We start from the raw sequence: 12,832 nt of genomic DNA on the forward strand, positions 1-12,832 counted from the left end.
AGACTAAGCTGACTCTCTGTGTGTGGTAATTGACATTGCTTTTTATGGCTACAAAAACTTTTAGCTTGAGCCATCTCTTTTCAAAAATGTATTTAAATATCATGCAAGAGTAGACATAGCATTAGATGAGGATACGGGAGAGCTGGGTTCTAGTCTTGGCACTAACCAGCTGTCTAGCCTTATACATGTTAGCAAATTTCTCTGGGCTTCAGTTTCCATCCATGAAAAATCAGGAGATTGGGCTAGATTTGGGATTCCCAGTCTTTTTTAGTACAAGATCCTTTTCTAATTTCAAATTTTTCATGGATATGATACATGATAGTAGTTGTTTCAATTAATCAACAACATTTATTAAACATCTACCATGTGACTATGTACCAGGAACTATGTTAGGTACTGAGCTTGTAAAGTTAAAAAAATCATAAGTTCATCTCCATTGGTTGTTAAAAATACATAATCACTAAAAGCTACTATGAATTCTGCAAATAATAGATCATAAATTCAATCCTTGAAAAGTTTTTGCAATGAATTAATAAACACAAGGCTCAAGAACACTTAAAAAATTAAGCAATTTTCTTTGGGATCTAATATAGTTTCTTCAAGAACAGGTCATCTTATCTAACCACATGTCTTTTTTGATAAAGTTACCAAATGAAATATCAGGGGAATTCTGGAGGCATAATGAATTTGAATTTCCCTGAAATATTGAACCTAGTCTTTCCATCAGAGCAAAAATTAAGAATTTTGTAACTTGAGAAAGTATAACACACTAGCACAAAAGGTGCCCTCTGCTGAGGAGGTTCCCATAGAAGAGATAGAGAACCTGGGAAATGGGCCTTCTTGGTAGATTACTGGGGATCCGATTGTTGTAGAGGCCACCCCTGGGGAGAGGAAGTGATCACTTTTTAATTCAATTAATTCCATTTTTTCTTTTTATTTGAAAATAAAGGTAATGTTTCACAGACTCTAAGAGTTGGAAGAACAGCCAAAACTGAGCACAGGGCCCTAGCTGAGAACTGAGCACAAAAATATTCCAGAAATGTAGCTGTGTGGCTCTTATCACGGAAGAACGATGACTCAATTCAAACCTTTAATCTGGTACACAAGCCTGCAGTGGAAAAACCAGGGCAGGAGACCAAAACTAAAGGGAAGCCAGCAATTTAGTCTCTCTGAACCTGAAAAACCTCCCAGCAGGATAACAATAACTGAGTCTAGTAACAATCCACTGAAACTCAACTACACGTAAGCCAACAGATGTAAACTTGGATCACGAATTTGGAAAGCTCAGACTGAGAGGACTGTGAATAGACCTCTCTCTGATCATATCACTTTGGAAGCATTGAAAACTTTATAGGTCCCAAAACTGAGTTGTAAAAGCAACAGAAGTTTAGGCCAGATATCCTCCCCAGAAGTGAGCCGAGCCCAATACTAACATAAAGTTCAAATGCAAGAATTAGCCTAGAAGGATGAGCAAACAAAAAATGAATCTACTATAAAGAGCTATTATGGTAACAGGGAAGCTGAAGACACAAATGCAGAAGAAAACAATGACTTGAAAACATCCACAAGCAAATCCTAGTGGAAGGAAAAATGAAGATCAGACACAAGTCCGACAAGCATTCCTGGAAGAGTTTAAGCAACTGCTAAAGAAAGAGATTATTTTTTAAAAATTTTAAAAATTAAATAAAATAAGAGTAATAGAGGAAAAAGGAGGGAGACGGAAGAGAAATAAGCTTTTAAGGAAGTTATGAAAAGAGAATTAACAGCTTTTTAGAGCTACAAAAAAAGACTGAGGAAAATGACTCCCCCAAAATTAGAACTGACTAAATGGATGCTAATGACACATGAGACATCTAATAATAATAATAATAAAACAAAGTTGAAAGACCAAAAATAACACAGAAAATATGAAATACATAACAGGAAAAACAACTGACCTGTAAAATAAATTGAACGTAGATAATTTAAGAACTATTGGACTATCTGAGAGCTACGATCTTAAAAAGAGCCTAGACATCATATCACAAGAAATTATGAAGGAAAACTTCCCAGATGTCATAAAACCAGAGGGTAAAATACAAATTGAAAGAATCTACCAGTCACCTTCTGAAAGAAACCCCAAAATGAAAACTCCTAGGAATATTGTAGACAAAATCCAAAACTCTAAGGTCAAGGAGAAAATACTGAAAGAAACCAGAAAGAAATATTTCAAGTACCACAAAGCCAGAGTCAGTACCACACAAGATTCAGCAGTCACCACTAAAAGGAACAGAGGAGTTGGAATATGACATTCCCAAAGGCCAAGAAACTTGGATCATAATCAAGAACAACCTACCCAGAAATACTGACTATCAACCAATGAGGAAAAAAATTATATTTAATAAAACAGAAGACTTTCAAGTAGTCCTAATGAAAAGGCCAGAGAAGAAGAGAAAATCTGACATTTAAACACAGGAATCAAGAGAAGTATTAAAAGGTAAAAATATGAGTAAGAAATCACAAGGGACTAAAAATTTTAAATTACTTACATTATAATAAAAAGAGATGATACATGTAATTCCTCAGAACTTTTTCATCACCAGGGGTCTTAGAGAGAGCCTAATTAGACAGAGAGTCTGTATGATTCTATTATGTTTGGATGATTTCAAAAGAAGAATGAAAGATGGGGAAGATGAATTTCCTGGGAAAGGGAAGAAAGGAGAAAAAGAACGGGGAAAAGTATCTCACACAAATGGGACACATAAGGAAGAGTTTCTATAATTTAGGGGCCAGTGGCTGAGAGTGAGCAATACTTAAACCTTACTCTCATTTGAACTGGTTCAAAGAAGGAAGAATACACATACACATAAAGTTGGATATAGAAATTCCTCTTATCCTACAGGGAAGTGGGAGAGAAAAGAGTTAAGAGAAAGGGTTGAGGAAGAATAGGATGGAGAATATGTCAAAGAAAACAGTGGCCAGAAACAAAACAGACTCTCAAAGAGGAGGGAGGGAGAGAGAGAGAGAGAGAGAGAGAGACAGAGAGACAGAGAGAGACACAGAGAGAGAGAGAGAGAGAGAGAGAGAGAGAGAGAGAGAGAGAGAGAGGGAGAGAGAGAAGGATAGGATAGGATAGGATAGGATATATACATTTAGCAATTGTAACTGTGAATGTGAATAGGATGAAATCACCCATAAAACTGAATAGGAAAGTGGAATGGATTAGAAACCAGAATCTAAAAATATGTTGTCTATGAGAAACACACTCAAAATAGAAAGACAACATAGATTTAAAATAAGGGTCTAGAGAATCTATTATCCTTCATCTGAAGTTTAAAAAAAGTCAGGGATTGCAATCATGATCTCAAAGCACAAGCAATTAATTAAAAGAGAACTAATTAAAAAAATAATCAGAGGAACTACTAAAAGGTACCATAGACAATGAATTAATATTAACACTAAACATATGCATCAAATGCAGAGCATCTAAATTTTTAAAGGAAACCATAAATGAGTTATAGGAGGAAATAGACATCAAAACTACAATACTAGGAGACCTCAATTTACTCTTGCCAGATGTAGATAAATCTAACCATAAAATAAACCAGAAAGAAGTTTAAGATGAATGGAATTTTAGAAGACATATATATGATAGAATTCTGAAGGATATTGAATGGAAATAGAAAGGAGTATACCTATTTCAGCTGTGCATGGCATCTTCACAAAAATTGACTATATATTGGGGATGAAAATCTCAAAAACAAATGCAGAAAAGCAGAAAAATTAAATGGATCTTTTTCTGACCATACTGAAATAAAAATTACATTCAATGAAGGACATTTGAAGCATAGATTAAAAGTGAATTGGAAACTAGATAACAATCTCAAAGAATGGGTGGGAAAAAGCACAAATTATAGAAACAATTGATAAATTCATTAAAAATAATGACAAGGAGACAGCATATTAAAGTTCATGGAATGTATACAAAGAAGTACTTATGGGGCAATGTAGATCTATGCATATCAGCAATATATGCATATCAGCAAAATAGAGAAAGTACATTAATAAATTGGGGCATACAACTAAAAAATTAGAAAGTCAATAAACTCCTCCCAATTAAACTTTGAAATTTAAATCCTGAAAATCAAAGATGAGATTAACAAAATGAAATTTTAAAAAAACTATTGAATTAATAAATAAAACTAACAGCTGATTAAAAAAAAACCAAAATAGACTATTAGCTAATTTGGCTTTTTAAAAAGGAAAGTCCATCAATGTGTTGTTTCCTTGACATATTTTATAAATTCTTTTTGATTCTCTTTGTCCTAGATTTTGCCTCATTAATCAGGGGAAAAACCCAAAGAATTTTCCTTTTAACACAATGATCTGAGTGTTATCAATTTATTAGTCAGGCTAGTAATAATTAATAAATTGGGCCAATGACATATCTCAATGACCAAAGAGCCTGAGGTAAGGTTCACCAGCCTTAATATAGTTTTGGAAATACATAGTTGGATAGGTAGAGAAGACAACACAATTGTTTACAGAGTAACAGCATGTCGGGGTCGGGGGGGACAACATGATTGCTTTTTTTTTTAAAGAAAGCAGGCTAACACATAGTGTTAGTGACCACCCCTCTGTGACAATTAAGGAATGCTAATTGTTTTATGGGACCTATCAGCAGCTAGCAGGCCTTGTTAGCAGATACAAGTTAGCAAACTCTATGGGGCCAAGAAAGGTTTGGTAGAGAGATAAGAAATTTGCAATGATACCTCTCAGGATGATAATTTTGTAGGGCTAAATAAACAGATATCTATGAAGTAACTGGCATGAGAGATAACAACCTTTATGTAAAACTAAACTAACTTTGAGCTAGGTCAGCAGAATTCCTGAACTCAACTTAAGCCAGGTAGCTACAGACCCAGTTGGATTCCTGAGCTTAACTCAAGCCATGTGAATGCAGACCCAACTATAAAATTAACACAGCATAAAATCAGTTGCATTGTAGAATCAATATAGTAGAAATTGATACTGATGTAATATTAATTTTGATATTTTAATATCATTTTATGTTATTGTTTTTATTTTGCTTTTAACATAGTTTTTGCTTTAGTAGCCATTCTATTTATAAATTTTCCTGTGGTTTCAGTGCTTTTCAAGGTTATTTTACTGGTATTTGAAACAACAATTTCAAGAGCATTGGCTATGGCCACACAAAGGCAGTCCTTAAAGCTACAATCTAGTTTGTGTATTTTTTAGCAACACAGTTTGTCTTCCATTAAGAAAAGTCATTTAACACAAATAAAGTCAGATCTAATTAAATGGAGTAACATCAGTTGCTCATGGTTAGGCCGAGCTAATATAATAAAAATGATAATTTTACCTAAATTAATTTACTTATTCAGTGCCATACTAATCAAACTACCAAAAAATTATTTTGCAGAGCTGGATAAAATAATAACAAAATTCATCTGGAAGAACAAAAAGTCCAGAATATCAAGGGAATTAATGAAAAGAAATGCTAGGGAAGGTGGCCTAGCCATAGCAGATATCAAACTGTACTATAAAGTAGCAGTCCTCAAAACTACCTGATACTGGCTAAGAAACAGAGTGGTAGATTGGTGGAATATGTTAGGTACACAAGATGCAGAAGTCACCAGCTATAGCAATCTACTCTTTGATAAACCCAGAAAATCCAGCTTCTGGGTTAAGAATTCACTATTTCACAAAAACTGGGAAAATTGGAAAATAGTATAGCAGAAACTGGGCATAGACCCATGTCTTACACCATTTACTAAAATAAAGTCAAAATGGGTTCATGATTTAGGAATAAAGGATGAAACTATAAGCAATTTGGGAGAGCGAGGAATAGTTTACCTGTCAGATTTATGGGAAAGGGAAGAATTCATGACCCAACGAGAGAGAGAGCATTATAAAATGTAAAATGGATAATTCTGATTATGCTAAACTGAAAAGTTTTTGTATAAACAAAACCAATGCAACAAAAATTAGGAGGGAAGCAGAAAATTGGGAGGAAATCTTTACAACCAATGGCTCTGATAAAGGCCTCATATCTAAAATATACAAGGAACTGAGCCAAATTTATGGGAATAAAAGTCATTCCCCAATTGAGAAATGGTCAAAGGATATGAACAGGCAGTTTTCAGAGGAAGAAATTAAAATATCTATAGGCATATGAAAAAATGCTCTAAATCACTATTGATTAGAGAAATGCAAATCAAAATAACTCTCAGGTACCACATCTCTCCTGTTAGATTGGCTAACATGACAAAACAAGAAAATGATAAACACTAGAGAGGATGTGGGAAAATTGAAACATTAATACATTGTTGGTGGAGTTGTGAACAGATCCAGCCATTTGGGAGAGCAATTTGGGACTATGTTCAAAGAGCTATAAAAATGTGCATACCCTTTGACCCAGCAATACCACTCCTAGGGCTATATCCCAAAGAGATCACACAAGTGGGAAAGGGTCCTGTATGTACAAAAATATTTATAGCTGCTCTTTTTGTGGTGGCAAAGAACTGGAAATCAAGGGGATGCCCATCAATTGGGGAATGGCTGAACAAGTTGTGGTATATAAATGTAATGGAATACTATTGTGCTATAAGAAATGGGGAAGATATGGACTTTATAATAACCTGGAAAGACTTACATGATCTGATGCTGAGTGAGAGGAGCAGAACCAGTAGAACATTATACACAACCACAGACATATTGATTCTGTGATGACTAACTTTTGCAGACTTGGCTCTCCTCAGCAATACAAGGCTCAAAGACAACTCCAAACGACTCATGATGGAAAAAGCTAGCTATATCCACAGAAAGAACTCTGGAGTTGGAATGCAGATCGAGGCAAACTATTTGTTCTCTTTTTCCCCCTCTTTTTTTTTTTTTTAATTTCATTTCTTCTCTCTCATGATTCATTCCATTGGTCATAATTCTTCTTTGTAACTTGACTACTGTGTAAATAAGTTTAATGTGAAGGTTTATGTAAAATCTATATTGGACTGCATGTAGTCTTGGGGGGGAGGGGAGAAAAGGGAAGAAAATTTGAAACTCAAGAACATGTAAAACTAAGTGTTGTAAACTAAAAATAAAAAATCTAATTAAAAAGTCATTTAATTGAGCACCATCTAAACTCAGAAATCTTTGAAGTACAGTTATTGCAGTCAAAATGTATACTTTATATCAATAAGGTCCTCAAACAGATCATGTTCTTTCTCTATCTGCTTTCTTTGAAGAAAGCTAAAATATTAAGAATCTTGCTTATTTTAGAAATGATTGAAGCTTCCATCCTGCCATCTTTAGGAAATGATACAAGGATAGCCTAAATTTTGTTTTCACTGCATGAACAAAGTAATACTACCTCAACTCACTAGTAGGACTGGTAATATTTAAGAATGACACATATAAGCAGAGTCCTAATAGCTCTTGTATTGTAAGGGTACATGTCCTCCTTTCTTAAAGACCTACTTATGTTTTCATTAATTATAGATAATTGTTGTTCAGTCATTTCAGTCATGTCTGACTCACTGTGATCCCATTTGGGGTTTTCTTGGCAAAGACACTGGAGTGGTTTGCCATTTCCTCTTCAGGCTAATTTTACAGATGAGTAAACTAAGGAAAACAGAATTAAGTGACTTGCCCACCCAGGGTCATGAAGCTAGTAAGTGTCTGAGGCTGGACTGAATTCAGGTTTTCCTGACTCCAGGCCCGGCACGGCACTCCATCCACTGTATCACCTCGCTGCCCAGCCATAGATAAGGGGGCCTCCTAAAATGTTTGCTTCAGATCCTAGAGTTTAAACTCAAAATGCTCAAATACCATTAGACGTGATTTTTCATTCGTTTTCCAAAACTAGGTTAGTAATATGTTTAAAAATACAATCGAGCAAATGTACATATGTAGATAAATTAAAAGTTAACATAAATGTTACTTACACTTAAAGTTTTTGGAGGTGGAAGTGACCTTACTTACATTCATCCCTCTCATTTCACAGATGAGGGAACTAGAGAAGAGAGATACTTGCCCGAAGTCACACAGGAAGAGCTGAGATTCAAACCCAAGTATTGAGACCTCAAGATCAAGGGCTTTTTCCATCAATAAACAGCCCCATGTTTAGTCAAAAAGTAGCTAAGTGTCATATAACAGGTACCGGATTGGCCCTCAAGTCAAGTCAAGTTTAAGTCCTGTCTCAGACACTTACTAGGTATATGTGATTGGGCAAGTCATCTGACCTCTCAATATCTCAGTTTCCTTATCTGTAAAATAAGAATAATAATAATAGCAGCTGCCTCCTAAGGTTGTTGTGAGGATCAAATGGGATCATATGAAGTGCTTTGCAAAACATAAAGCACCATATAACTGTTAGCTATTATTCTTAACCAGTAAAGGGAGTGCTGGCTAAGAGGGGCTCTGGACTAGCAATATGAATGGAGTGATTAAGATCTTCCTAACGTCAATCAATCATAAGCATTTCTTAAGAATCTACTATGTTCGAGGCACTGTACTAAGCACTGGGGATACAAAGAAAAGTAAAAGACAATCAGTCCCTGCCCTTGAGGAGCTCATAATCTAATGCAACCAAATATGCACAAATAAGCTGTATACTAGATAAATAAGAAATAATTAACAGAGGGAAGGTGCTAGAATTAAAAAGGGATTAAAAAAGGCTTGCTATAGAAGGTGGGATTTTAGCTGGGACTTGAACGAAGCCAGAAAGTCAGGAGCTGAGATGGAATGTCTTCTTTTTGGAACAGCCAGAAGGTGAGTGCCATTATTGCAGGAAGAGATATAAATTGTAAGAAGACTAAAAAGGTAGAGAAAGAGGGCTAGGTTATAAACAACTTTGAATATCAAACGGAGGATTTTGTATTTGATTCCAAAGGTGATATGGAATCTTTGTAGTTTATTGAGTATAAGGTGACATAGTCACCAGAACTTTAGGAAAATCCTTTTGGTGGCTGAATGGAACATGGACTGGACTGAGGAGAGACTTGTGGAAGCTGGCAGGCCAATGAGCAGGCCATTGCAGTAGTCTAGACATGAGGCCTGCATTAAAGTGGTAGCAGTATCAGAGGAGAGAAGATGGTATATTCAAGAGATGTTGAAAAGTTGAAAATGATAGGCCTTGGCAGTACAGTGGATAAGAGGGGTGAGAGATAGTGAGGAGGTAAAGATGACACCTAGGTTGTGACCCTAGGGAGCTACAAGAATGGAGGTTCCTTCAACAATAATAGAGAAGTTTGGAAGCAGGGAAGTGGAAGTGAGGGCGGAAAATAATGAGTTCAGTTTTTAACATTTTGAGCTTAAGACACCTACATGATGTCCAGTTCAAGATGTCTGAAAGGAAGTTAGAGATGTAGGACTGAAAGTCAGCAGAGAGGTTAAGGCAGGTTAAGATTTCAGTCATCAGCATAGACATGAAAATTAAACCCATGGGAACTGATGAAATCACCAAATGAAATAATATAGGGGGAAAAGAGAAGATGATCTAGTACAGAGCCCTGTCATGGAATGAAGGCTGACCATGTTGGAACCTCCTCCAAAATGGAGGCCCCCAGGAAGAATTCATTAATGTGAGAAAGGGACCAGCACCGGCAGAAAGATGCTTCACTGTGAGAAAGCCACAGGGGAAGATGGATGTTCCAAGGTAAGAAGGCCCTAGATTCTGAGGAAAATTCCACAGTGAGATGGTAGTTGAAGCATCATGCTAGCAAAATCCAAGAAGTCAGAAACAGAGCCAGGAAGGCAATGAAGTTTGGCCAGCCTGGACCCCTCACCAAAATGGAGGAAAGGCAAAAAAACAGTTCCTACTCAAAAAGAGCTCACAGTCTGGCTGGGGAGACAATAGGCAAACTGATGTACAAATGTTGTATATACAGGATAAACTGGAAATACAACAGGGGGGAGGTACTAAGATTAAGGAAGACTGGGAAAGGCTTCTTGTAGAAAGTTAGATTTTAGCTGAGGCTTGAAAAAAGTCAGGGAAGCCAAGAGAGGAAGGAGAGGATTCTAGGTCTGGGGGTGGGTGGGCAGCGTGGAAGGCATTGAAAATGTCCAGAGTCAAGAAAAGGATTGTCATTTGCAAGGATTAGCAAGACCAATTTCCCCAGATCACCAATTACATTGTGGAGAGTAAGGTTTAGAACACCAGAAAGATAGGGAGGGACCTGGTTATAAAGGGCTTTAAAAGTCAGAGTTAGGTGGTGTTTTTTCTAAAATTTTTTTAACTAGATTTTTTTGCTTTTAGTTCACAACACCTAGTTTTACATGCTCTTGAGTTTCAAATTTTCTTCCCTTCCCTGCCCTCCCCCGTTCCCCGTAAGACAGCATGCAGTCCGACATAGATTCTACATAAACCTTAGCACCAAACCTATTCTCACAATAGTCAAGCTGCAAAGAAGATTCACGACCAACGGAATGAATCATGAGAGAGAAGAAACAAAACCAAAAAAAGAGAAAGAGTGAGAGAGAGAACGCAAATAGTTTGCCTCAATCTGTACCCAGACTCCACAATTCCCCTTCTCCCCCCTCATCATGAGTCCCCCAGAGCCATACCCGAGAATCACTGGAGAGATTGGCTGGGAGAGGGGGTATGACAGGATCAGAACTTTGCTTTAGAATGATTAATTTGATAGTTGATTGGAGGATGGATTGAAGTGGGGAGAGACTTGAAGCAGGGACACCAGTCAGCAGGCTACTGCAGTAGTCTAGTTGTGAGAATTTTGGCTGTGTCAGTAGAGATAAGGGAGTGAACATGAGAAGTGTTATGTTGCAAAGGTACAAAGGAAAGGGGATATGTGGATAAGAGAATGAGAGAGAGTGAGAATTATAGCATGACAGCTACACTCTGAGTCTGGGTAACTGCAAGGGTGGTGGTAAACTCTAGAGTAATAAAAAAGATAAGGGCAGCTAGGTGGTGCAGTGGATAGAGCACTGGCTCTGAGTCAGCAGGAGATGAGTTCAAATCCAGTCTCAGATACTTACTAGCTATGTGACTGCGACAAGTCGTGACAAATCCTAAACGATGATTGTCTCAGAAAAAAAAGAAAAGTCGGAAGGACTTGGGGAGAAAGATAATGACTTCGATTTGGACTTGTTGAGTTTAAGATGCCTACAAAAGATTCAGTTTGAAATGGTCAAGAGACAGTTAGAGATCTGAGACTGGAAGTCAGGAGAGAGATTAGAGCTGAACAAATAGATCTCAATAATTAAATCTATTGGAGCTGATAAGGTCACCAAGTAAAATAGTATAGAAAGAGAAGAGGTCCCAAGATAGCCTTTGGGGACATACACATTAAGTGGACACAACCTGGATGTCAGCTGGGAAGATGTGGTCAAACAAATAGGAGAAACAGGAGAGAAAAATGTCTTAAAACTGGAGAGTGATTACAACGTCAGAGGCTTTAGAGAAGTCAAGAAGGATGAGCTCTAAGAAACAATCATTAGTCTGATGATCTTTAGATCACCTGTTTTCCAGTTCAGTTGTTTTTGCTTAGATATGCCTTATATTTTTTCCTGTTTTCTAGTTCTTTGACTTTGTTCTAATAGTTCTTGTTTTTTAGATTGCCACCAATAGGATGGAAGGGAAGAATAAATGGTAGGTTTTATTAGGAGGCTGCAACAAAACCAACGAGATTTTTCCTGTAGGAAGAAAAGGAATATGTGACAAAAAGACAAGACAGATGAGTCACACGGTGAGAGCAAGGGATGACAGATGCATGATAGAACTCTCCACTGCAAAAAAAGCAAAAGGCCTCTAGTACATTTTGTCCACCTCCTGTGACAACATTTAGGAAAGACCTAAACAAGAGTCACATAGCATAGGCAAGTGTGGATGGGTTTTGATCTCTATTCTTGGAGGGATCTCCTGAACTGATGAGATCACAGATCCATTTGAATATTCCTACCTAGAACATAGCAGGGCCTTAATAAGTGCTGGTTGACTTGACTAGGCTTAACTACTCTTGTAGTTCTTATAGCCAAATGATTCTTGCTGTGAAGTTATTCTCTTTTGCATTTTCCTTGCCTTCTCTCAATCCATAATATTTCTTCATTGTGTTCAGTTTTTTCTTCTGTTAGTTCAGCCTCAGTTTCTGGATTGCAACTTTGTGCTTACGTCACACTCTGTTATCCAATATTCTTCAGTGGGGTGATTAGCTCCTGCTTGGTCCTGGATAAAGTGGCTAGGACTAGATACCACCCTCTTCTAGTAGATCAACTTAGATTTTGACTTCAGGCCTGTATTTCCTCTTTCCACACTTCAGAACCCAGAATCAGTGTCATCCCTTGCCATCACTCTAACAGAACCCAACCAGATATTATTGATTGTGCTAGTATAAGCCTAGATTGTAGACTGCCTGATATCATCCTGTAATTATTGTCTTTATGTATTGTCTTTTTTAGTTTATTATTTTTAATTAATATTTGTTTTATCAGTCTTTCCCTGGGGCTAATCTACTCCATTACTGAGTAATTACTTTTTAAAACCCCTCAACACATATATACATATGTATTATCTGTACAACCAAAGCGTACATTTCTTGAGCTTAGAGATAGATTTCTTTTTATCTCCCAAAATGGTTTCCTGTACTATATTCACAGTATAGAACCATAGTGTGGCATCCAGGAGCAGTCCAGTGAAGCCACTGAAGGGAAGTGGGATGAACCCTTATTTGGAGTACTGGGAATTGCAGTTTTTCCTCAACACCCTGGCCAAGAAAATATCCAGGTTTTTTAGACTGTGAACAGTTCGGGCATCAAGCTTCCTCATCAAAAGTTAGAACTGAGAGAGGAGATAAAATGAGGCATGATTGCCCACTCTTCC

The sequence above is a fragment of the Trichosurus vulpecula genome, chromosome 3 (genome assembly GCF_011100635.1).
Source record: "Trichosurus vulpecula isolate mTriVul1 chromosome 3, mTriVul1.pri, whole genome shotgun sequence".
Taxonomy (NCBI): Eukaryota; Metazoa; Chordata; class Mammalia; order Diprotodontia; family Phalangeridae; genus Trichosurus; species Trichosurus vulpecula.